Genomic DNA, 25,279 nt, shown 5'->3' with positions numbered 1-25,279 from the left:
TATATCTGTGTCTCTCTTGTTTTGTGCATTTTCTGTGTTTATATTTTTGCAATATTTTATGTGTTCCATTGCTCCGTAATATATAATTTTCTAACACATCATAATAGCCTCTTATCACATTTTTACCCCAGTGGATTGGTTAACTTGGGTAAATGTGGGAGGAGGTGGTTTCAAAAAACAAAGGCATCCTCATGATTTGATGAATCCTAAAGAGGGGAAGATAGAAAACAATAAATTTCACCCCCTAATTCTTAACAATGATTGGATGATGGATTGGGAAGATCAAGAAGAGAATATTCTTCCTCTTCGCATTCCATTGTAAAACTGACATCCCATGAGTCCTGAGTGTGATCAGAAATAACATCATCAGAAATTGATTCTTTGAAACATTAAAAAAGAATGACAAAATCGTGGAATATGCTAGGATAATGAGGGAGAGGTCCAGAAGGAGAACAATAAAACTTCATCATAGATTTTTCTTCAGAGATAAACTCCCACACATAGTAATTGTACATGATATCACAGGTTGGCTTCTCAACACCAACTCCATCCTGAAATTGATCCTCATGAACATAAACAGAAACAATTGAAACAGGTGAACCAAGTAACTCACAATCAGGAGGACCAACGGAATCAACTGATGGAGGACGATGAGATAACACATCATCGCAAAAATTAGATTTTAAATCCAAACCTATGTTGAAATTCTGAGTATGTGGGGTGGGAGAATATGGTGGTAAATCAACAGATGAATTCTCAAGTTCTCCCACCTCAGCCTATGGAAATGGAGCTGTTAAATGAGGGGAAGACGAAGAGTCACTTGGAGCAAAAAATTCATTTGTTATATATTTACGAGCTCTATAATCGAGGCATGTTGGGAAACTTTCTAAAGACTGATATTCTGGTGGATTCATTGAAATATGAACAAGAAATGCATTTTTTTCTTTCATTAAATTCTAGTCGATATCATCTTCAGAAAATTCAAAAAAAAATGAATGAAACGATCATGAAAATCATTAAGAGATTCATCGGGTGCTTTTTGCAATCGCATGTTTTTATTGAAAATAGATTTATAATCATACCTTTCAAAGGTGCGGTAAAGCTCCTTAACAAGGTGCTCGAAAGAGTGAATGGAAGCGACGGGAAATGTGTAACACCATTCCTTTACACGCGCTTCAAATGTGAGAATGAACAACCTGCACACAGTATCCCCACAATGAATATTATGTTTTGTGAAAAATTCAAAAAAATGAGTGGTGTGCTCGAGAATGGTTGTTTCACCCCCACCATCTAATTTAAGGTTTGACAAGTCATTGATTATTCCCATGGGAACTTTTAGATTTGCAGTTCTAGAAAATCATGTTGGGGTTGAGATTTGGGAAGAAGCCATTGAAGATGTGGAAAATTAAAATAGACTTCATGGGATCAACTTGTCATATGGCCCTCCTTTTAACACCAAAAATGTTAACGATGTTGGACCCACAAACATTTAGGGGATCTCCCTAATATCAACTCCCAATTATACCTCACACTGTTTCGTGTAGGAGTCCCATTCAGAATATGACTTGGTTGCCGATGCAATGGGTTTTAATGATGTGCATTGGCTACAATAACACATAGAGTGATGTATGGTGACTTTGGTGGGAACAAGTGTGTGACTCTACAGAAAGTCAAGTGAAATTCATGGAGGTTCTAACACATGAAGGGAAAATAAGTGAGTCCCTTAGAAGCCTATAATAATACGTAGCGCGAAAGTAACACGAGCATAAAGACATCACAAGTTAATCTGTGAAATATTTCACAAGTTAACAGTGATGGAATTAAACAAAAACATGCATTCAACTAGATTCGTACCAATGGAAACGAAATAGTTCATAAGCATAAGTGTAAGTTAAATAACATACATTGCAAACATAACAATAAGAGTCCTACTATATGCACAACATATGCATGAAAATCTGTCGACTCTGAGCTTTTATTAAGTGAAATTTCCAATCATACATATACCATTGACAAACCACTAGCCCCAGTAGTGGAACATGAAGTCAAGACCTTCTCCTCCAAATAAAGATACTCCCTGTATGCTACGGAGCAACCAAGGCTGTCACAAAATCCCAAGCTCCTGATTCTAAGCCTCAACCTAGCCATATAATTCACACATAAAATAGTATAATACTCATATAAATACAAGGAGAAATAACCTCATATTGATAATGCAAAACCCAAACCTGGGATGGGACTTCCACGTTCCACGTTCCACCTAACCATATAATGGATGAGCCAAATCCCTCTTCAATGATTCACCGCCATGCCATATTGCAAGCAAGAATGTGGGATCTCATACAACACCTCAATCCAAAACCATATAGGGCTACCAGAGGCCATCCAACTCAACCCATCAAACAATGATTCCACCTCACAGTCAGACATCACAAAGCCATTATCATATTGGTCTATATCTGTTGGGGCAAAGTGATTGCCTGCCATTTATTTTTTCGACCTGGGGGTTTTATAAACTTGTGAAGCATGTGTTCATTTTATGTGCTAGAAATTGTCTTTCAGTTTAGATCAATCTAACTACAAAATAACGAAAACCAATTCATCTAATCTATGAAATCAAATAATGAAAATTAAATTCAACTAACCTGTGAAATAAAAAACAACTGACGTATACTTAGTTACTCCAACATTCAATTATGAAGTGTTACCTTCTTGAGATGATGTGTAAGCAACTATTTATACTTTAACTTCTAATGTCCTAGAAAAGCAAGTAAAGTGTGTAGAAAATAACTCAGTAATTGCATGTATTAAATATTCAACCATTCAATCTTGAAATATGATTAAATCAATTTCTTAGAATGATATTTAAGAATATCAGTTGATGCATTTAAATGAGGATCTTAAAAGCAAATATAAAAGAACTAAAAAGTAAAGCTCAATGATTGCATAGGTTGAACATTCAATCACCCAATTTGAAGTCACCTTCTTGGCCTGATCCTTTATTCAATTATACAATGAATTGATGATTTGATCTAAGAAAGTAAATAATAGAACATGAAAGGAAACTAAATAACTATGAGCCCTTGCCTCAAACTTAATCCAATTAGAAAATACATAAATCTTCCCTATTGAAATGTTTTTAGAAATGAAAATATTACATAGTCATTCTAAAATGAATACTAAGAAAGCAAATGAACTTTAATCTATAAAATAAATTAAATCTCACAATCATTAGATGGCCATTCCAATGGTGTATGAGGATGGCAAGTGAAGAAGCTCCATATGCAAGCAAAACTAAATCTTCAAATCTCCAAGTATAAGCTCCAAATTCTCTATTAAAAACATGAGCATTTCTCCAACTTTACACATGCCTTTCAAAGGAGAAGGCTCTCCTATTTATACAAAAACATAAGAAGATACCCTATTTAATGAAGATCCACTAAAATCTCATATAGTTACCACCAAATAGCTCATAATGAGACACATATCCCCTGATTGTCTCATAGAGTTCTAATCCAAATAAGAAATGATGAGACACCTCACTGAGTTACAATCCAAATAGGACAGATATCCTTCTTTGACCTTTATCCAAATCTCCTTTGAAGGGAATTCGAATTTGAGCATTGAAGGCCACATAAGGGTGCCTTGGAAGCTTCCAAATGACCTACACATGTCATGAAACTCAAGCCACATATATAGATACATGAAACCATGTTAATTTCCTAGTTTTTAATCATAAATTTACTTTAAACACATAAAATAAATAACTTTGGTAAATAAGGATCCTAACCTATATATTTATGAAAATGGTGGCTAATGAAAGATTATATGGTTATGGAGTTGAGACATGTGATTGAAGTGGTGGCAATAAAGGTGAAAGTGGATGTCATTTTAAAGACATTTTGGAGGCCCAACATACCCCCCAACTAGAGTAATTGCATGTCTACATGCAAATATTGCATTAATTCCTTTGATTTGCTCGCAACGTCTTTGCTTTTGAATGAGCTTGGCTTATATCATATGTCCTTAAAATTTGCATTTGACAATTTTATTTATTTTTGCAAAGTATTCCCTGTCATACATTGAATTGCAACATGTTTGGTTGGTTCTTGTGTTTCAACCAAATTCTAATTGGTATTGGTTCTAGTGTTTCAATACCTTGTTCCTTTTTGTTCAGCAAGATTCATTGAACATATTTAAGAATGAATCTTTAAAATCAACCATATAGTGTGCTCATAATTTAGGCATTATTTGCAAATCATATAACTTTTTGAACCATAATGCAATCATAATTGATTAGGACAAGTATGTTAGGACGAAATGAAAATGTGTGATGGTGTATGATATATGAATATGAAATGATGTTCCTTCCGCCCAACTAAAGATATGACATTGTGAAAGAGGAAGTGAGGAATTTCCCAAAGTTACAATTTTAGTATTTTAAGGAATTACATGACTAAAAATTAGAAAACCACATACTTTCACTTACCTTCAATATGCATGAGTTATGGAAATTGAAGAGTGTGGCTATTTCTGGATCATGGAATGAAATGTAGAATTCATCTGCTTCTTGGTTGCATAAATGGTGGATGAGGTTGTGAAGTGGATTCTTTATTTCTAATGCTAAATCTATTGTATCTGCTGCAAAATGATGAAATGATATAGTCTTCAATCGCTATAAAACCAACGGTAAAACTCTAGTCATGCAAATAAATGTGTCAGTGTCGAGCATGAAGAGAGGTCATTGGAATACTGACCATTGATGAATGTCGTTAACCAATGCGAGGCAATTTCGCCATTAATGTCAACGAGTGCCAAGGTACCTAAGTACATCTTGTGAAGGGTGAATAAATGAGCCGATGTCGAGCCACTTGCAAGATCCAATGATCAAGGGACGTTGATGTATTCCCATGATTTTTGGCGAGAGAGCCTGTCATTAAGGCATACAAGCCTAAAGGTACTAATGGGGACTCTATCCCTGAACCTAGATAATGTGTCGATGTCGATAGGCCAAGGCTTGTTAGAAGGAAGGCCTTAAGGAATCCTCCATCATCTAACATGAGCATGAAACAATGATCTTGAAGGACTATGAATGGAAAATTTTGCAATGGATCAAGGTTTATTTAATGGAAAGGAAAATAACAAGTGAATGGAAAGTAAAAGGACAAATCAACATGTAAGCAAGCTTAATGTCTTTATGAAAATGGTTTATGAATTAGTGAAAGAAAGGTAGGAAAATATAGTTTCTATGAAAAAAATGAGCAGTGAAGGAAAATGAGATGAGAATTATATTGACTGACTAAGTGAAATGCAATGCGACTACAAAGGAAATGAGGTGAAGGTTTTATTAACTGAAGGAGTATGGATGCAATGGAAACAATGACATCTGAAAGGCTTGCAACTATTGGATCTGATATGCATTAGCATGTTCTCATGCATTTATGTTTCATCTCTGTTGCTGCTCTAATAATTTTCTTGTGAAATAAATGTGGTCTTTGAGAGACACTATTTGCTTATGGTCATCTGTTCTTTCTCCTGCAACTTGCAAAAACTAGTACTTCTTCTCCAATGGATTGTAAGGTTATCAAAATAGATAGGTGATCAATCTCTATGTTAATGACATTTACATAAAAAAATAAGAATCAGTACTATTAAACAAGTTCATGAAAGAAAAACCAAAAGAGTTTATACCCGTGTCGAAAGTAGTGCCTCAAGTTACCTATTTTTTCTTTTAAGCAATTTATTCATTCTTTACTGTTTCAAAATCTAATAATATCTTCCTCATTTTGTAGATCTCGTTGAGATCTTTCCAACGATGCTTGAATCATCGAATTCCGATGTCGTATGAGAAAGTTAGATTGTTTTGAAATTTTTATGAAACAGTGAAAATTGTCATGTAAAATGTGGCATGTGAACATGATGCTACAGTGAAAAATGATGTAAGTAGATGAAATAGCATGTTGATCATGAATTTTTGGTTAGAATGCATTGTTTGACAAGTAAATCATCGAGTTAAATACATCACTGCAGAATTGTTTTCCAGCTGCAGAATTGTCGATTAGCTGCAGCATCGATGTTCAACTACAGAATGTGCACAATTTTTGTAGCTAAAATCCTGAATAAACAACCCAAGTCAGTGAATAACCAAAAACGAATTCAAAGAGCAAGAAAAAATGTTACCATGAACATAAAGACCACTTTTAACTTGGACCACAAACAAATTAGCTGGTATCTATCCCTTCAAGATCACATCATAATATCAAAGGTCGTTCAACTTGCACAAGGAATTTTATCAACTTAGATTTTTGCCATTGTGGTTTATAGGAGCCAAACTCTAGTGATAATTGCAATGCCTCATGGGCATGAATTGTTATGAAACCAGCTCAAAAAAAGATAGAAAAGATAGATCAATGCCTTAGAATTCAGCCTCTTCGAGGGGGAAACCTCCTTTACATTACATAAATGAACAAATTTTGGATGATTCAAATGACAAAACCTCCTTTCTATATATAGGAGTCTAAGGGGTCACAATATAACCAAGTCGACCTAACAATAATAATATAAGGACACAAAAGTAACAATAGAGGGATTCTATGAGGAACAGTAATAACAATATGGGGACAATAGGGGCACAACGATATTAATAAGGGATACAACTACAATATTAATGGGGGCATCACTAGTATTATAGGGACCTAACATGCCCCTATCTTTTAAAAAAGTGTTGTCCTCAACGCTTCAGTAGTTCTGGATGCTTCTGTATAAAATTATCATCTTCCCATGTGGAATCTTCAACAGATAAGTTCTTTGACTTGATGAGATACTCTGAAATGGATCAATTTCGTAGTTGTCGAGTTCTTGTTTCTATGACTGCTTCCGATTCCAATATAATTTTTCCTTCCTCGTCAAGTTCTGGCAATATTGTTTGAACTAGGAGCTTGTCGCCTATAACCTTATTTAAACATGAAACATGGAAAATTGGGTGCACTCGAGAACCTGTAGGAAGCTCCAATTTGTATGCCGTAGTACCAATCTTTTGCAACACCTTGTACGAACCATAATACTTTGGTGACAATTTGTTATCTTTCTTATCTTGCTTGAGGGACATTTGTTTATATGGTTGTAGCCGTAGGAATACCCAATCACCTACATCAAAACTTCTTTCACTGCGATGTTGATCTAACTGTTGTTTCATTCTATTCTGCGCCAACACGAGGTTATCCTTTAAGAGTTGGAGAACTTGTTGTTGATGCTCGATGTGATGTTCCATTGCTTGAACCTTAGCATTTTCTCTTAAATATGATGTGATGGATGGTGGCTGATATCCATAAAGTGCCATAAATGGGGTCATTTTTGTTGCAGTATGGAAGGAAGTGTTATACCACCATTCAGCCAGAGGCAACCATTTGACCCATTGTGTCTATTTATCAGATACAAAGCAACGAAGATATCCTTCCAAACATTTGTTTACTATCTTTGTTTGCCCATCATATTGAGGATGATAAGATGAGCTATGAGCTAACTGAGTACCAAGACAAGAAAATAATTATGTCCAAAAATTTCCTGTAAAAATGGGATCTCTGTCACTTACAATAATTTTTGGGTTTCCATGTAGCTTTTGAATTGTTTCCATAAATGCCGTAGAAACTGTACTGGCTTTAAATGGATGTGATAATGCACAAAAGTGTGCATACTTGGTAAGTTTGTCAACTACCACCATGATGACACTCTTTCCCTCAGACTTGGGTAAACCTGTGATAAAATCCATTGAAACCTCCTCCCAATGTTGGCTTGGAATGGATAAAGGTTGTAATAGACCTGGTGTCTTAATTGTTTCAGCTTTATTTTGTTGGCATACTAAACATTCCGCCACAAAATTTTGAATATCCGATTTAAGGCCATCCCAGAAAAAATATTTCTTAACCCTGTGGTAAGTTTTTAAAAATCCTGAGTGCCCTCCTAAGGGAGAAGCGTGCAATTCTAGAAGAATCTTTTGTTTGAGTTGGGAATTCTTACAGAGGTATAAGTGATCTTTGTACCATAACAAATCATTTTTCCAGCTAAATGTATCAGATGTACTAGAATCTTTTTGTAACTTTTGAATAATTTCCCACACTTCTTCATCATTCTTCCATTCCTCCCTTGCTTTGTTTATCCAATATGGTTGGATAATAGAAATGGCGCACAACAATGCTTCCACATCCTCATCCTTTTTTGAGAGTGCATCTGCCACAACATTTTGCTTCCCTTTTTTGTATATGATTTCAAAGTCATAACCCAACATCTTTGTGACCCATTTTTGTTGTTCTTCAGAGGATAATCTTTGTTCTAAAAAGTATTTAAGGCTATCATGATCCGTTTTTACCTTGAAGTGTCTTCCCATTAGGTAGGGTTGCCATTTCTTAAGTGCATGTAGTATTGCAAACATTTCCTTCTCAAAATTAGGTTTGTGTAAATACTTTCCCTTGATTGGATGACTTTTGAAAGCAATGGGTCTTTCATCTTGCATTAAAACAACACCAATTCCATTTCCATAAGCATCACATTCCACAATAAAGGTTTTTGTGAAGTCTGGTGTAGCTAATACCGGTGCTTGGCACATTGCCTCTTTAATATCTTCGAAGGCCTTTGTTGCTTCTGGAGTCCATGAAAATGCATCTTTCTTCAACAATGTTGTTAGAGGTGCTGCTATTTTCCCATAATTCTTAACAAACTTGCGATAATACCCTGTCAACCTGAGAAATCCTTGATGAGCCCCAAAAATGGATAATTATATGGGCTCATTCAACCTCCTAATTTGACTTAATCCACCATTCTCATTAGTTTATTGCATGTTTTTTATTATATTTATGCTAATAGAGTGAATTGGGTTAGTCATTATGCCAACAAGTCTAATGTGTGCCTTGTGTAGCCTTTTTGGTCAATTTGGAGACAAAATTGAAGGTTTTAATGAGAACTTGGCAGCCAAATTCGTGGGAGAACAAGGGAGAGGATTTGTAGGAAGGTGTCCCCTTCATTTATGGGCCCTTACCTTGAATTCTCCACCATCAGCTCGGAGTACAAGGGCCACCAAATCAATTACCACAAGGGCATTCAAGCAAGTCAAGTAGGACTGCTGTTAACTGCAAGTTTTGGGCAGTTGAGTCCCTAAAGTTTAGGAGGACTGTTGGGGTCCTCAATTTGTATAAATAAGAGGGCTTAGGGCCTCATTTCAGTTAGTCACTTTATAGTCATTTTGTAGCCAGTAGTTAGTCATTTTGTATTCACTTTGTAGGCAGAGGATTAGCTAGCTTGTAGTTCGATTTTAGTCAGTAGATTAGCTTTTCATTTCAGCACATTTTCAAGCTTCCTCTTGTGGACAGTTTTGATGTAACTCTTCTGTTCTTGCTCAATAAAGATGAATCTAGCTTTGCACCAGCTCTAAATCTCTCTTAGGAGGCTGTAGCTCTTGGGGTTGGGCCCATCTCAAGTGCCCAGTACCTCCTTTGTTTATCTTTATGTGTCTTTTCTGCATTCTTAGAATAAAATATGTTATTTAGATTTAAACCTTGTTTTATTATTTAGGTTGTTTTTGATGAGTAAAATAGCTTTTCATGCTCAGATTTAGTTGATAGGTTTTTAACAGAAAAAGCTTCAAGAAAAGGGCCAACAAACATCTGTGGTTTCACCTCTCCCTCTGTGGGATCAGGAGCTGTGACTAGGATGACTTTGCTGCCCACAAAAACACTGATTTTGCTTTGCCATGCAATCACTAGTGCTTGATATTCATGTGTAGAAGTTGGTTACAAGTTTAGACTTTCATTTGCTTAGTTGCATGAGTTAAAATACATGGTTTCATTGCAGGTCACACTTCTGTTCATTCTCTTTACTGACAGCTAGCATATTAGGTCAACGTAACTAGGTCTTTGAATTTACAAGTCATTGTAGGTTCAGATTGGAAAAACGACTTGTATAGCACCTGTACCACTTCTTCATTTGCTTATTCTCCATCAGCACCATCCACTCCACCCTCTACTTAGAATCCTTACCTCACATTTGCCACATTTGCTCACGTAACCCTAGTTTTTGTACATCATTGTTTCAGCCTTCTTTGAGCCAACTTAGCTATCTACACCTTCTCACCATTCCATCCACCAGTCCCTGGGCCACTTCAGACCCCTATCCTACCTCCATATCCATCCATGCATCTTTCCTCACTCACCCATCCTCCAAAATCCAACTTTTAAAACATCTTGTAGAAATTTCTGAACATCTTGTAGAAATTCCTGAAACATCCTGTAGAACCCCTGCAGACTTCTTGTAGAAGCTCACGGATGAGGTTTCTTGATAGAAAAACTCTGTGAAACTATCTGAAAGGGTGTTAGGGACCCCTTAGGCCCTCTATGAACCTTCCCGACCTCTTCCAAGCATTTCCTCTCGCCAATCCACCTCTGCACAGTCACAAACAGTTAAAAGAACATGCATGATAATTCTAATAACTTATTCAAAAATACAAAAAGATGTTTTCTTCAGGTAGATGTAGTCTAGACACATGTATTTTACCTTCATAGAAGTAATGGCATCCCTTCCAGTAGTTTTCATTCTCCTTTGCATCAGTAGGACTAGCTGGTAGAATTAGGGTTTGCTAGGGTTTGCATTACTTTTTGGCTTTCAGTTTCTTTCCGCAAGTAGATTAGCTTCCTTTGAGTTAGCTTTCATCCATCAGTTAAAAAGCTTCTTATAAGAGCTCATAGAAGTTGGCTTAAGCCCCTAGCGGACTTGTGCCAGCTGACCAAGTGACAGCTGCGGCAAGAGCTAGTACTTGTGCATACAGCACTGTCGCTTCCAAGTTTGTTACGAACTACCGGGTTGATAAAAGTAAAGAAGGGAGTCCCAGGAGTTGCAGCATTATTGCTACAATACTGGAGCCCACCAATCCTCGCAAATGCTTTATGGATGTGGGGATTTCCCATTCCTTAATGGCTTTAATTTTGCCAGGGTCTACCTTAAATCCTTCATGAGATACAATATGACCCAGATATTCCACCTCTTGTACTCCAAAGAAACATTTGGATCTTTTTGCATATAATTGTTTCTCCTCCAATAGTTGTAGCACCCTATCAACGTGTTCAACATGATCCTTCCAAGACTTGCTGTAGATTAGTATATCATCAAAAAATACTAACACAAATTTTCTAAGGAAGGGTTTGAAAATGGAATTCATCAAACCTTGAAATGTAGAAGGTGCATTGGTAAGGCCAAAAAGGCATGACCAAAAACTCATAGTGACCCTCATGATTTCTAAATGTTGTTTTTGAAATGTCTTGAGTCTTCATTCTGATTTGATGATATCCTAAGCGAAGATCTAACTTGGTGAAGTAAATTGATCCATGCATTCATCCAATAATTCATCAATGACAGGAATGGGAAACTTATCTTTAATAGTGAGCTTGTTGAGCTCCCTATAATCCGGACACATGCGCCATGATCCATCCTTCTTGTGCACCAATACTACTAGAGCAAAGAAAAAACTTTGGCTAGGTTGAATTATACTAGCCTCAAGCATTTCTGCAACCATATGTTTAATTTCACTCTTTTGGGCATAGGGATATCTGTACGGCCTGATGTTTGGAGGAACACTTCCTGGAATCAAATGAATAGCATGATCATGATCACGAATAGGTGGGAGACCTGTGGGAGTCTCAAATACCTTGGAATGGTTGTCCAAGACTTTTTGGAGATCTAGAGCACTAGCTGAATTCGATGTGGAAACATCTAGCGAACATAATTGTGTAATTACACCTCTTTGTTCCCTTTTTAGAAGCTTTGTCATACCGTTAGAGCTTATTATCTTTCTCGGTTTCCCTGCATACCCCTTAATTCAACTTCCTTTCCTTCCACATAAAATTTCATGAAAATTTCTTGAAAGTTAAAAGCTATTGTGCCCAAGGATTGTAGCCATTGGACTCCTACTATAACATCAACACCTCCCATTGGAATGGAAAGCATTGGGCTTTTCAATACATATTCTCCCATGGATAGCTTGATATTATGGCACTTTCTAGAGAAATTTATCGTTCCTCCATATGCAACCATCACTTGACACTCTGGTGCTGGATATAGGAAGAAATTCACTTCTTTTGCTATCTTACAATGAATAAAATTGTGGGTACTGCCTGAATCAATCAACACTATTACATTTTTCTTCTTGATTTGTCCTTCTATGTTGATGGTTTGAGGAGTGGTAATTCCAACCAATGCATTACAAGATATGGTTGGATTCATTTCTTCTTTATCTAGGCTTTGTTCCTGGAGTATATCCTCTTCTTTTGAACTTTCTTGCTCATTTTCTTCTTCCTCTTCACAATCTATGTAGAATAATTTCTTCTCAGCATGCTTCTGACCTTTAGTGTATTTGCTATCACAACTGTAACAAAGCCTTTTTGATATTTTTTCTTTCAATTGTTGTGGTGTCAACCTTATAGGTTGTGGAAGGCTAGGGGCAACAACACTTTCATCTTTATAGTTGTGAGTGGTATGCTTCCTAGTTGCCATAATTTTGCTTTCCATTTTCCTTGCTAACCTGAATGCCTTCTCTAATGAATCAGGTTCCCAAAGGCGAACATCATGTTGGATATTATCCTTTAAAGTCCCTATGAATACATCAATGCTATGCTCCTTTGGAATATTTTTTACCTTTATGTTCAATTTTTGGAACTCCTCAGCGTGCTCCATTATTGAACCTTTTGTTTGAGACTTATCAATTGGCTAAAAAAAGTGTTGCTTTTGTAAAAATTGCCCAAGTGATAATTTGTTTACGAGAGAAAAGCCATTAATACCATACAAACTGATTTGGTTCCAAATATAAATTTGCAATACGTACCTTTTGTGTGTTTTGCACATTATTGAGATCGAAAAATTGCTCCATATGTAATATCCATGTTGCAGGATCCTTACCATCAAACTTCCTCATATCGATTTTTGGAATATGGTGGGTCTTTGATCCAACATTAGAGTCTATGGAATCATGATTAACATTTCTTTTGTTTTCATCATAAGTTTCCTTTACTACCCTTTCACCATTAGTGACCATTTCTTGTAGCAACTTATTCATATTTATCTTCAATTCTTCCATCTTATCATCCATGCCATTTATTTTAGCATCCATGCCATTCATCTTAGCTTCCATGCCATCCATCTTAGCTTCTATGTCTTTCTTTAAACAATCCATCTTAGCTTCTACACCTTTCTTTAAACCATCCATCTTAGCTTATACATCTTTCTTTAAACCATCCCTCTTAGATTCTGTTACTTTTTGTGCAAGTGACACTTGTTGCACTTGGTCTCGTAATTTTGATATATCATGTTGCATTTCTTCCTCTTCTTCATGAGTCATGCTAGAGCTTTCAGGTTGCTTACTAGGTGTTTGCATTTTATTTCCTTGGGGCATCAATTACCAATAATAATGCTTTACTATGCCCTTTGAATTCTTTCAAACTAATTTTTCAAACCAAGCTTATGCAAAAATTAAAAAAAAAACTACACACATTTTTTCACTTTGTAGGAGCTCGATATTGAATTTGATGTATCTCTGTAATTTTAGATCATCCAGTTCTCAAATTGCGACCTGTAGGAGCCCTCTGCGTCCTCTTTCCAATGCCACCAGTCTAATCCAAATTGGATTCTCCAAGGAAGAGTTATGCACAATATCCCAAGATGACCTGATTATAGACCTTTCCAGAAGAGAAAACTTGTATGAAGTTCCACGTGTCATTGTTTCGACCTTTGGCTCTGAAAAATATATACAAGAAACTACAGTCCGTCCTCTTTCTGTACCTTCTTAAAAAATTTCAATCTGATGCTCAGAGAGAAAGTTATGCTGATTTTCCTCAGGTCACCTGTTTGGAATGTAATTCATGGGTCTGCAAAAAGACCAACTTCTTCAGATCATATCTCCGCAAATATAGCGCGAAAAGCTTTGAAATTTGGACCCGAGGTTAAGTGCGATTTCTTCTTAAATGGGTTTTTTTCACTTTTGAAACGTCATAGAAAAACGTTATATTGAAAATGCCACGATGACCTATTTGGAGCAGCAAAACCCTAGAATCCAAAGCTCTGATACCAAATGTTATGAAACTAGCTCACAAAAAGATAGAAAAGATAGATCAACACCTTAGAATTTAGCCTCTTTGAGGGGGCAACCTCCTTTACATTACATAAATGAACAATTCTTGGATGATTCAAATGACAAAACCTCCTTTCTATATATAGGAGTCTAAGGGGTCACAACATAACCAAGCTGACCTAACAATAATAATATAAGGGCACAAAAATAACAATAGAGGTATTCTATGGGGCACAGTAATAACAATATGGGGACAATAGGGGCACAACAATATTAATAAGGGATACAACTACAATATTAATGGGGGAATCACTAGTATTATAGGGACCTAACATGAATTCACTCTAACATATGTCATATGCCATATAACATTAAAAACCACAATAGCCTTGAATGGAACCAAATGCATGAACCAACACATATAATTAAATTATTCAACCAAACTCATGTTCTTCAATATAATGGTTCAATGCATATACATGGTTTTAATGCTTGAAAATATACACCACGTAATTCAAAGCCAATTCAACACCAAAGCACACATTCAAGGGTTCAACGAACAATTTTGAGTGCATTTGATATAACAACATATACCACGATGATCATCAAGATATTATAGCTTTCACAGGATTGTATTTGTTGGGTGTGGAGCCTGATTATCTTCTGTATTCAAATGTTTCAGCCGGATGTATACCCAAGAAGACTATACACCCCTCCACACGGGGGGTTGTGGGGGGGACTTTTCCCCTCTGCGAGGGTCCGGGGGCCGGTGGTCCCCCGGTGGGGGTTCGGGGGCAGCGCCCCCAAAGCTAAAAATAGATGTAAAATTGCCTTTTAAAAGTCTAGTATTTTCTAGTCAATTTGGTCCGTTCATTAGGCGAATGATCTGATGGTAGAAGTTATGTTTAATTTAGGGTTTTTTGCCCTAGAAGGCAACCCCTCACTATATATGAGGGAATCGTATTGTGTCTATGCATATCTGTATTCTAAGTGAGGAAGAAAGAGGAGATTGAGAGCGAAGAGGGTGTTACAACGGATCTGCTATAGGTTGTATCTCTATATTTTATTGGATAATAAAAAGGAAGGAATGGTTGTTCGGGGTGGACATAGCCCAAATTGGGTGAACCACATATATCTGTGTCTCTCTGGTTTTATGAGTTTTATGTGTTTATATTTCTTCTATATTCTATGTGTTCCATTGCTCTGTAATTTATAATTTTCTAACAACTAGTATCAGAGCCAGGTTTATTTGGCTGATAAACTCACAGGAAAGAAGGGTTCCTCGTTCGAGTGGGAGCAATGGCGGAAGATGGTAAGTTTAGGGTTGAGAAATTTAATGGCCAAAACTTCTCGCTGTGGAAGACACAGATGGAAGGTTATCTGTATTAGAAAGATCTGTACCTACCATTGGGCAGAAAAACAAATATGCTGACGGGTATGACAGATGAAGAATGGAACCTTCTCGATAGAAAGGCACTCAGAACAATACGGTTGTGCTTCGCAGCGTCAGTTGCCTTCAAAATTTCGAACGAAACAATGATAGAGGGTTTGATTAAGGCGTTGGCGAAACTATATGAAAAACCCTCGGCCTCAAACAAGGTATTTGTTATGAAACGGTTATTTACTATGAAGATTTCGGAAGGCGGATCTGTTGCAGACCATTTAAATGCTTTTAATACTGTTACAAGTCAGTTAATTTCTATAGGGGTAAACTTTGATGGTGACGTTAGAGCTCTGTTATTCTTGTGCTCATTGCCAGAAAGTTGGAATGGTTTAGTAATGGCCATTAATAAATCTGTTTCTTGATATAGTACTTTAAAGTTTGATGATGTTGTTAGTGCTATCCTTAGCGAGGAAATGCGACAGAAAAGCTCTGGTGAGACATCAGGTAATGCTTTGAGTGTAGAGTCTAGGGGAAGGAAAATGGAAAGAGGAAAGAGCTCACGATATCGCAGTAAGTCAAGAAAAGGTAGATCCAAGTCTAGATTAGGGATAGTGTGCTGGAAATGCGGGAAGAAAGGACACCTGAAGAAAAACTGCAAGTCTCGGAAGGGAAAAGAAGGAGATGCGCAACAAGAAGCTAATCATGAAGCGAATGTAACAAGTGATGTGTTGCAAGATGCTTTGATTCTTTCATTAGAAAATATTATTGATGCCTGGGAGGTAGATTCAGGGGCCTCATTCCATGCCACACCTGATAAGAAACATTTTCATGATTATGTTCAAGGATATTTTGGACAAGTCTGATTGGGTGATGATAAACCCTGTAAAATCGTTGGAATGGGTACAGTTTTCATAAAACAAAAAAATGTAAATCAATGGCTATTGAGGAATGTAAGGCATGCTCCAGATCTAAAGAAAAATCTGATTTCAACAAGGCAGATGGGAGGTGAAGGTTGCGTAAGTACTTTCACAGATAAAACCTGGAAGGTCACTAAAGGATCCCTGGTAATAGCGAAAGGAGAAAAGGTTGGTACATTGTATTTATGCAATGGTATTTCTAATTCTGTTAATGCTTTAACCTCTACAGGAGAAGATATGGCATTGTGGCATCATAGGCTCGGGCACATGAGTGAGAAGGGGATGTAGATTCTTCACTCAAGAAATTTGTTGCCAGGTTTGAAGCATGTTGATTTAAAATTCTGTGAGAATTGTGTTTATGGAAAACAGAAGAGAGTCAGATTCTTTAGAGTTGGGAAAGAAAAGAAGAGCGAAAAATTAGAGCTTGTGCATACAGATGTATGGGTACCTGCTCAGGTATCATCTCTTGGTGGCTCTCGTTATTATGTTATTTTTATTGATGATGCAACCAGAAAAAAATGGATTTATTGTATTCGAAATAAATATGATGTATTTGATACTTTCAAGAAATGGAAAGCCTTGGTTGAAAATGAGACAGGGAAAAGGTTGAAGTGTCTTAGATCAGATAATGGAGGTGAATATTGCAGCAAAGAGTTTGATAGGTATTGTTCAGAGAATGGAATTCGCAGAGAGAAGATAGTTCCAGGAACACCACAAGGAAATGGTGTGTCAAAAAGGATGAACAGGAAAATCATGGAGCGTGCAAGGTGCATGAGATTGCATGCAGGATTGCCTTTACAATTTTGGGCAGATGCTGTAGATACTACTGTTTATCTAATAAACAGAGGGCTTTCAAGTTCCTTGGATGGTGGTATTCCAGAGGAGGCATGGACAGGTAAAAAGGTAAACTACTCATTTTTGAAGACTTTTGGTTGTGAAGCCTTTGTCCACATTAATAAAGAAAATAGAACAAAGCTTGAGACAAAATCAAAGAAATGTACCTTTATTGGATATGGTGTTAATGATTTTGGCTATCGCTTATATGATTATGAAAACCACAAAATCATTAGGAGCAGAGATGTAATATTCAATGAAAAGGTCTTGTATAAGAATCAGTTGTAGGAAAAGAAACAAGAAAAAGAAAACAGAGAATACACAGTGCTTGACGATATCACAGGAAAAGTGATGGTGCCAGAAAATCATAATGATCAACAGCTAGAACAACAACCACAACAGTAACAAGCACTTCAAACACTGGAAAGTGGTGTTAGAAGATCTACCAAGATAAGTATACCCCTTGAATGATACTCTCCTTCATTATATTATGTATTGTTGACTGATTCTGGTGAACCAGAATGTTATGAAGAAGTGGTGCAGGTAGAAACCAAGAAGAAGTGGGAGCAAGCCATGAAAGAAGAGATGGACTCCTTAGCACATAACCAAACTTGGTACTTAGTTAGGTTGCCTACAGGTAAAACAACATTGTAGAATAAATGGGTTTACAAACTGAAGGAAGAAGATGGAGGAAAACAGAGGTACAAAGCTAGACTTGTAGTGAAGGGGTTTACACAGAAGAAAGGTATTGATTTTGATGAAATATTTTCTCCTATTGTTAAAATGACTTCAACCAGAACTATTTTAAGTCTAGTAGCAGTTGAAGATTTACATCTTGAGCAGTTAGATGTAAAGACAACCTTTCTCCAGGGGGATTTGGAGGAAGCGATATATATGCAACAACCACAAGGATATGAGGTAAAAGGGAAGGAGAAACTAGTGTGCAGGTTGAAGAAGAGCTTGTATGGCTTAAAATAGGCTCCAAGGCAGTGGTATGTAAAATTTGATAGGTTTATGTCTGAACAAAGGTTATACTAGGTGTCACTCTGATCATTATGTTTATCTCAAAAGGCAAAATGATGGCAACTATATTATATTGTTATTGTATGTAGATGACATGCTTGTTGCAGGTTCTAACATGCATGAGATAAATGTGCTCAAAAGAAAATTGGCAAACTCATTTGCAATGAAGGATTTGGGTGTTGCAAAACAAATCCTTGGTATGAGAATAACTAGAGATAGGAAGAATCACAAATTAACATTGTCTCAAAGTGAGTACATAGAAAAGGTGTTGCAAAGGTTTAATATGCAGAATGCAAAACCATTTGGTATACATTTGGCTAGCCATTTCAAATTAAGTAAGGAGGCGTGTCCCAAGACTCAGGAAGAAATGGCTCATATGTCTAAAGTTCCATATGCATCAGCAGTTGGAAGCTTAATGTATGCAATGGTTTGCACAAGGCCTGATATTGCACATGCAGTGGGAATTGTAAGCAGGTACATGAACAATCCAGGAAAAGAACATTGGATGGCAGTGAAGTGGATTCTTAGGTATTTGAGAGGTACCACAAATCAAGCATTATGCTTTGGTGGTTCAAACATTGCTCTACAAGGATATGTTGATGTAGATATGGTAGGTGACAGAGATAACAGGAGGAGCACTACATGATATGTATTTATTGTAGGTGGAACAACTGTCAATTGGGTTTCAAAAATCCAAAGTGTTGTTGCACTTTCAACAACAGAAGTAGAGTATGTTAATGCTATAGAGGTTAGTAAAGAAATGAATTGGTTACAAAGGTTTCTGGATGAATTGGGTAAGAAGCAGGAGTTGGGCAGGTTATACAGTGACAGCCAAAGTGCCATACATCTTGCAAATAACTCTGCATTTCATTCCAAGACTAAACATATACAACTCAAGTACCATTTCATACGGTCAGCATTGGAAGATGGACAGTTGAAGCTGGAAAAGATACACACTAGCCAGAATCCTGCAGATATGTTAACAAAAGTTGTAACCAGGGAGAAACTGAGAATCTGCTCAGTTTCAATTGGCCTTCAAGTATGATGAAGAAGATGAGAAACAACCAGGTCCAAAGTGGAGTCATTGTCTAGCAAATGAAGCAGCGGTGGAGTTGCTATAATCAGTCTCCAAGTGGGAGCTTGTTGGGTGTGGAGCCTCATTATCTTCTGTATTCAAATGTTTCAGCTAGATGTATACCCCAGGAAGACTGTAGACCCCTCCACGTGGGGGGGTGCGGGGGCAGCACCCCCGAAGCTAAAATAGATGTAAAATTGCCTTGTAAAAGTCTAGTAATTTCTAGTCAATCTGGTCCGTTCATTAGGCAGATGATCTGACGGTAGAAGTTATGTTTAATTTAGGGTTTTTTGCCCTAGAAGGAAAACCCTCACTATATATGAGGGAATTGTATTGCATCTATGCATATTTGTATTCTGAGTGAGGAAGAAAGAGGAGATTGAGAGATAAGAGGGTGTTATAGCAGATCTGCTGTAGGTTGTATCTCTATATTTTGTTGGATAATAAAAAGGAAGGACTGGCTATTCGGGGTGGACGTAGCCCAAACTGGGTGAACCACGTATATCTGTGTCTCTCTGGTTTTATGCTTTTTCTATGTTTACATTTCTACTATATTCTATGTGTTCCATTGCTCTGTAATTTATAATTTTCTAACAGTATTTAATCGAAACAGAGAATGGACTACTTGAGATAATTGCAGGAGTTCAAAATACAATGAACAACACCAAGGAGTTTCCATCATCGAATTTATTGTGATCGACAAGGAAATTCCAGCCAAAAGGGATTGAATGCTACAATAGAGCTTGTTTTTAATTTGAATTCTTCCCTCTTCAACGTACCATGTTCAAACAGTTCACTGTGTATTAATTAGAAATCGTTTTTCCTCATGGAGTCAGCGAAATAGGGTCATGAAGAATCTTAGTTTTCTCTCAAACGATTGCAAAATTGAGAAAACCGTTTCTGGGTTATTTAATTAGACCTATTCTGAGAAAAACCCATGTCTTAGTTTTCAAAAATTTTCCTTGGTTTTCTCAGAAAACACATTTTAAAATAATGTGTCAAAACAATTACGTTTTCTATGATGCTCCGGCAACAAAAATCGATTGTTGTGGTTGAATTTTTTTTTATTTGCAGGTTTGCTATTGGTTATGCCTATTGGTTCATGATCATCAAATTCTTTCAAATATTTTATGAGCAACCACAACTTCGATAACTCTCGCAAAGGCCTTAGAGAGTCCTCTGGCTGACTGTTTGAAGCCCGGTTGAACGCGTGTTTTGGAGTTGGATTTGACAGCAAACATGATCTCTGATAAGAAATAGTAGATAAAACAAAGCCAACAAACAAATCCAACAAATCAAACATGGCACTTGATGCAAATTCTTTGCTGGTAAATAACACTTTAGAATTTGTTAAAATGCCACTGCACCTTTTATGTCAAATGAAACTCATCTTGCTTTCACAAAAATAATGGATCTGTCTCTCACCATTCTAATATACAAATCAACATTTTCCATCGAACTAAAGCTCAGATGATTTGCGCAATTAGATTTTTCATTGACAGGTTTTGATGAAGACCTAATCACAACAACGGATTGGAATCTGCTTATAACTTGGCTTGTTCAAGAGTTGTGTGTGTTTTCACTGGCATCATTTGCAATAGTTCTTTTAAGATCACAACAATTATTTACGATTGTTTTATCTGCATCTTAGTTTTTAAAGTACAGTGGGGTGTTTGTTTTTTTTGTTTTTATTATGAAATTCGTTTACGTTTTTTTTATTTGATTTTTGTTTTGTGTTCTCTATGCATTCGTTTTGTTTGTTTTTAATCATTTTATTTTTTAATTTATTATTGTTATTATTATTATTATTTTATTATTGAAAATCCAACATGATTATTTTTATTATCAAAACATGATTTTTTTATTTTTATTTTTATTTTTTTTTATCGAAAATATTTTTGTGAGGTTAATGAAGAAATGCAAGAAAATAAATAAAATGCTAGAAGATTTTAAAGTCTAAAAACTTAAAAGAAAATGCAATTAAGAACTCTAAAAAAAAAGTAATCAAGCTTGATTTTATCTCCTAGTTTATCCTACTTGAAAGATTTTTATTTTTTTATTTTTAAGTATATGAATGTTTCCAATGGAGCCATTTACAGATTAAACTTTCTAAAATGTTCATATCCAAATTTGCAAAATGTACTTGATTGTGCATGAGGTCATGAGAAATCGTTTTAACCTTTAGATTTTCTACAAGGATCTCTTGAAGAATTGATGAATATTGTGGTGTAACCGCTTCTTGATACCATTCCTCAATGTAGTCTTTGGGCTGAATTCTAGATCCTTTGTCCATAAATGGTTAGTGAAAACAAAAAAACAAATAAAATACACTCTAAACTGGAAGTTAATTCCTATGCATACTTTCTTGGCAATGACGCCAAAATGTTGGGGCGAAGTGATTACTTGTCATTTAATTTGTCAACCCGAGGGTTTCGTAAACTTGTGAAGCATGCGTGCACTATATGTGCTAGAAATTGTCTTTCAGTTTATATCAATCTAACTACAAAATAATGAAAACCAATTCATCTAATCTATGAAATCAAATAATGAAAATGAAATTCAACTAACCTGTGAAATAAAAAACAACTAATGTATACTTAGTTACTCCAGCATTCAATTGTGAAGTGTTACCTTCTTGAGATGACGTGTAAGCAACTATTTATACTTTAACTTCTAATGTCCTAGAAAAGCAAGTAAAGTGTGTAGAAAATAACTCAATAATTGCATGTATTAAATATTCAACCATTCAATCTTGAAATATTATTAAATCAATTTCTTAGAATGATCTTTAGGAATATCAGTTGATGCAATTAAATGAGGATCTTAAAAGAAAATATAAAAGAACTAAAAAGTAAAGCTCAATGATTGCATAGGTTGAACATTCAATCACCCAATTTGAAGTCACCTTCTTGGCTTGATCCTTTATTCAATTATACAATGAATTGATGGTTTGATCTAAGAAAGTAAATAACAGAACATGAAAGGAAACTAAATAACTATGAGCCCTTGCCTCAAACTTAATCCAATTAGAAAATACATAAATCTTCCCTATTGAAATTTTTTTAGAAATGCAAAGATTATATAGTCATTTTAAAACTAATACTAAGAAAGCAAACGAACTTTAATATAAAAGCAATTAAATTTCACAATCATTAGATGGTCATTCTAATGGTATATGAGGATGGCAAGTGAAGAAGCTCCATATGCAAGCAAAACTAAATCTTCAAATATCCAAGTATAAGCTCCAAATTCTCTATTAAAAACATGAGCATTTCTCCAACTTTACACATGCCTTTCAAAGGAGAAGGCTCTCCTATTTATACAAAAACATAAGAAGCTACCCTATTTAATGAAGATCCACTAAAATCTCGTATAGTTACAACCAACTCATAATGAGACACATATCCCGTAAATGTCTCATAGAGTTCTAATCCAAATAAGAAATGATGAGACACCTCATAGAGTTATAATCCAAATAGGACAGATATCCTTCTTTGACCTTTATCCAAATCTCCTTTGAAGGGAATTCGAATTTGAGCATTGGAGGCCACGTAAGGGTGCCTTGGAAGCTTCGAAATGACCTACACATGTCATGAAACTCAAGCCACATATATAGATACATGAAACCATGTTAATTTACTAGTTTTTAATCCTAAATTCACTTTAAACACATAAAATAAATAACTTTGGTAAATAAGGATCCTAACCTATATATTTATGAAAATGGTGGATAATGAAAGATTATATGGTTATGGAGTTGCGACATGTGAGTGAAATGGTGGCGATAAAGGTGAAAGTTGATGTCATTTTAAAGACATTTTGGAGGCCCAACAATAGCCTCCAAGGGCTCCATAGCGTTTGTCCAACTAAAGCTTCCAAGGTTAGTAACTCAACCCATAGCTTATTCCAGGCTTCCAGAGCGTTTTTCCAACCAGGGCTTCCAGGACTAGTAACTCAACCTACCAGGGGCTTCCAAAGTGTTTTTCCAACCAAGGCTTCCAGGACTAGTAACTCAACCTAAGTTGTTACATGACTTCCAAAGCGTTTGTCCAACCAGGGCTTCCAGGACTAGTAACTCAACCCAAGCTAAGGAAACATGAGAACCAACAAAAAAAACAAGGAAATAAATCCATAATCACCATGGCTATCTAGGAAATGGCAAGGCTAGGCAAATCCACTGTCAATCTTGGCCATCCTCCATGCCAATGACAAATAATGACCAAGAAACCACATGCATGTTCCATGCATGCCAAAAATAGTGAGGAAAACATACGTTAAACTTGGTATTTGCAAGAAAAACCCATTGTAGCCGCTGATCCCTATATCCTCTTGTTCTTTCCTACTCTTCCTTTTCCTTACTTCTCCAAAACTCCAAGTATGCCACACTTCTCCAAGAGTTCTCCAAGAAAACTCTAAGTGTCCAAGAGTACTAGAAAGAGAGAGAATAGAAGAGAGCTCCACAAAAACATGTTAAGAGATTCACACCTGATCCTCATAAGCCTTTTTATTAATGAGGCCTCTATTTTCTTCATTTTCCATTATTTCCCTTCAATTTCCTCCTCACATGCAACCTGTGACCTTTCACCTTCCTTTTCTCCTAATTTCCTTTATTTTCACAAATAAAATGCCAATAAATGTCTCATGCCTTTCCAAAGCCTTTGCCATTGCCTTTGCCAATTTCCTTAGCCATAACAAACTAAACTAACACCCACACTAGAATGTCTTGCCCACTATTTAGCTTGGAATACATGCCCCACCACCGTGGTCTTATATATTTTTACATGGACTTTTAACCAGGGCTGTTATAGAACCCTCCCCCTTGGGGGAACATCTTCCTTGGTGTTCAATGACACCTATAACCAATAAGATTGCTGAAAATAAAACATACTAACCATGGAGCTTTATAACACAACTCGTTGCAATATTTACAATGACCACTATTGAAACATGACAATCATACCATTTACTGGAGCTTTATAACACAACTCGTTACAGGACTTACCATAATAACCACATATACACACATACACATTTGCTTCACCCAAAAAATAATCATACTATCTATGGAGCTTTATAAAACCAGCTCGATACAATATTTATAATAATACACGCATATGCGCATGCACATTTTCTCAACAAACAAACAAAATGATATGATGCTTGCATCCACAACAAGGGAATCCAGAGGCTCACACCTCCACCCTCAAATTAATACTAGGATTCACCTCCTTCCCAAAAAGTCCAGAATCCACTGCCAAATTCAAAGCTTCATCCAATGTCCAACGCTACAATCCAGTGCTACTTGTCCTCTCAGTGAATAATTATTGACTGATTGTTCTAGGATGCACTCCCAATGTGTATATGATTCCATATGGCGATGGTAACGAAAAAAAAAAATATATCCCCGACCTTCCCTTCTCTACTACACAATCCCTTGGGAAATCCAATCACCCGCTTCCTCGCAGTCACACACCTTCCAAGTTCCGTTGGCACCCCCACCACAGGCAGTCCATCCCTTGGCAAGGCTTCCTTGCATCAGAAGATAAAAAAAACCAAGGCATATCCCCACATAAACTATCATACTGGGCATAGCATGCTAATGGAAATTAATGGACACTATTGGGTATCATTTTCCCATAATGGCCCTGCTCCTGAATACTTTACCAAGATACTGCTGCATTTTCCAATTCCTTTTGTTGTTGCAAATTCTTGCAGTCAATTTCAACCACCTAACCAGGAATTTTCGTGCTTCCTATACCAAGAAAATAACTTCCATTAGATTCAAACTAAAATGAAATAACTTCAAATCATACCTCATTGGTGGTTCGTCAATAAGGTACACTTGCAATCCTATTTACTTCCTGTCACCATAAGTCAAACTAGCATCTTTGACCAAATCATCATGTATAAACATATCACATCAGGTTAGTCCAAAACATAAC

The sequence above is a fragment of the Pinus tabuliformis genome, chromosome X, assembly GCF_031772625.1.
Source record: "Pinus tabuliformis cultivar Carrire ecotype Pingquan chromosome X, CPIR1, whole genome shotgun sequence".
Classification (NCBI taxonomy): domain Eukaryota; kingdom Viridiplantae; phylum Streptophyta; class Pinopsida; order Pinales; family Pinaceae; genus Pinus; species Pinus tabuliformis.
Note: the sequence above shows the minus strand (reverse complement) of the source record.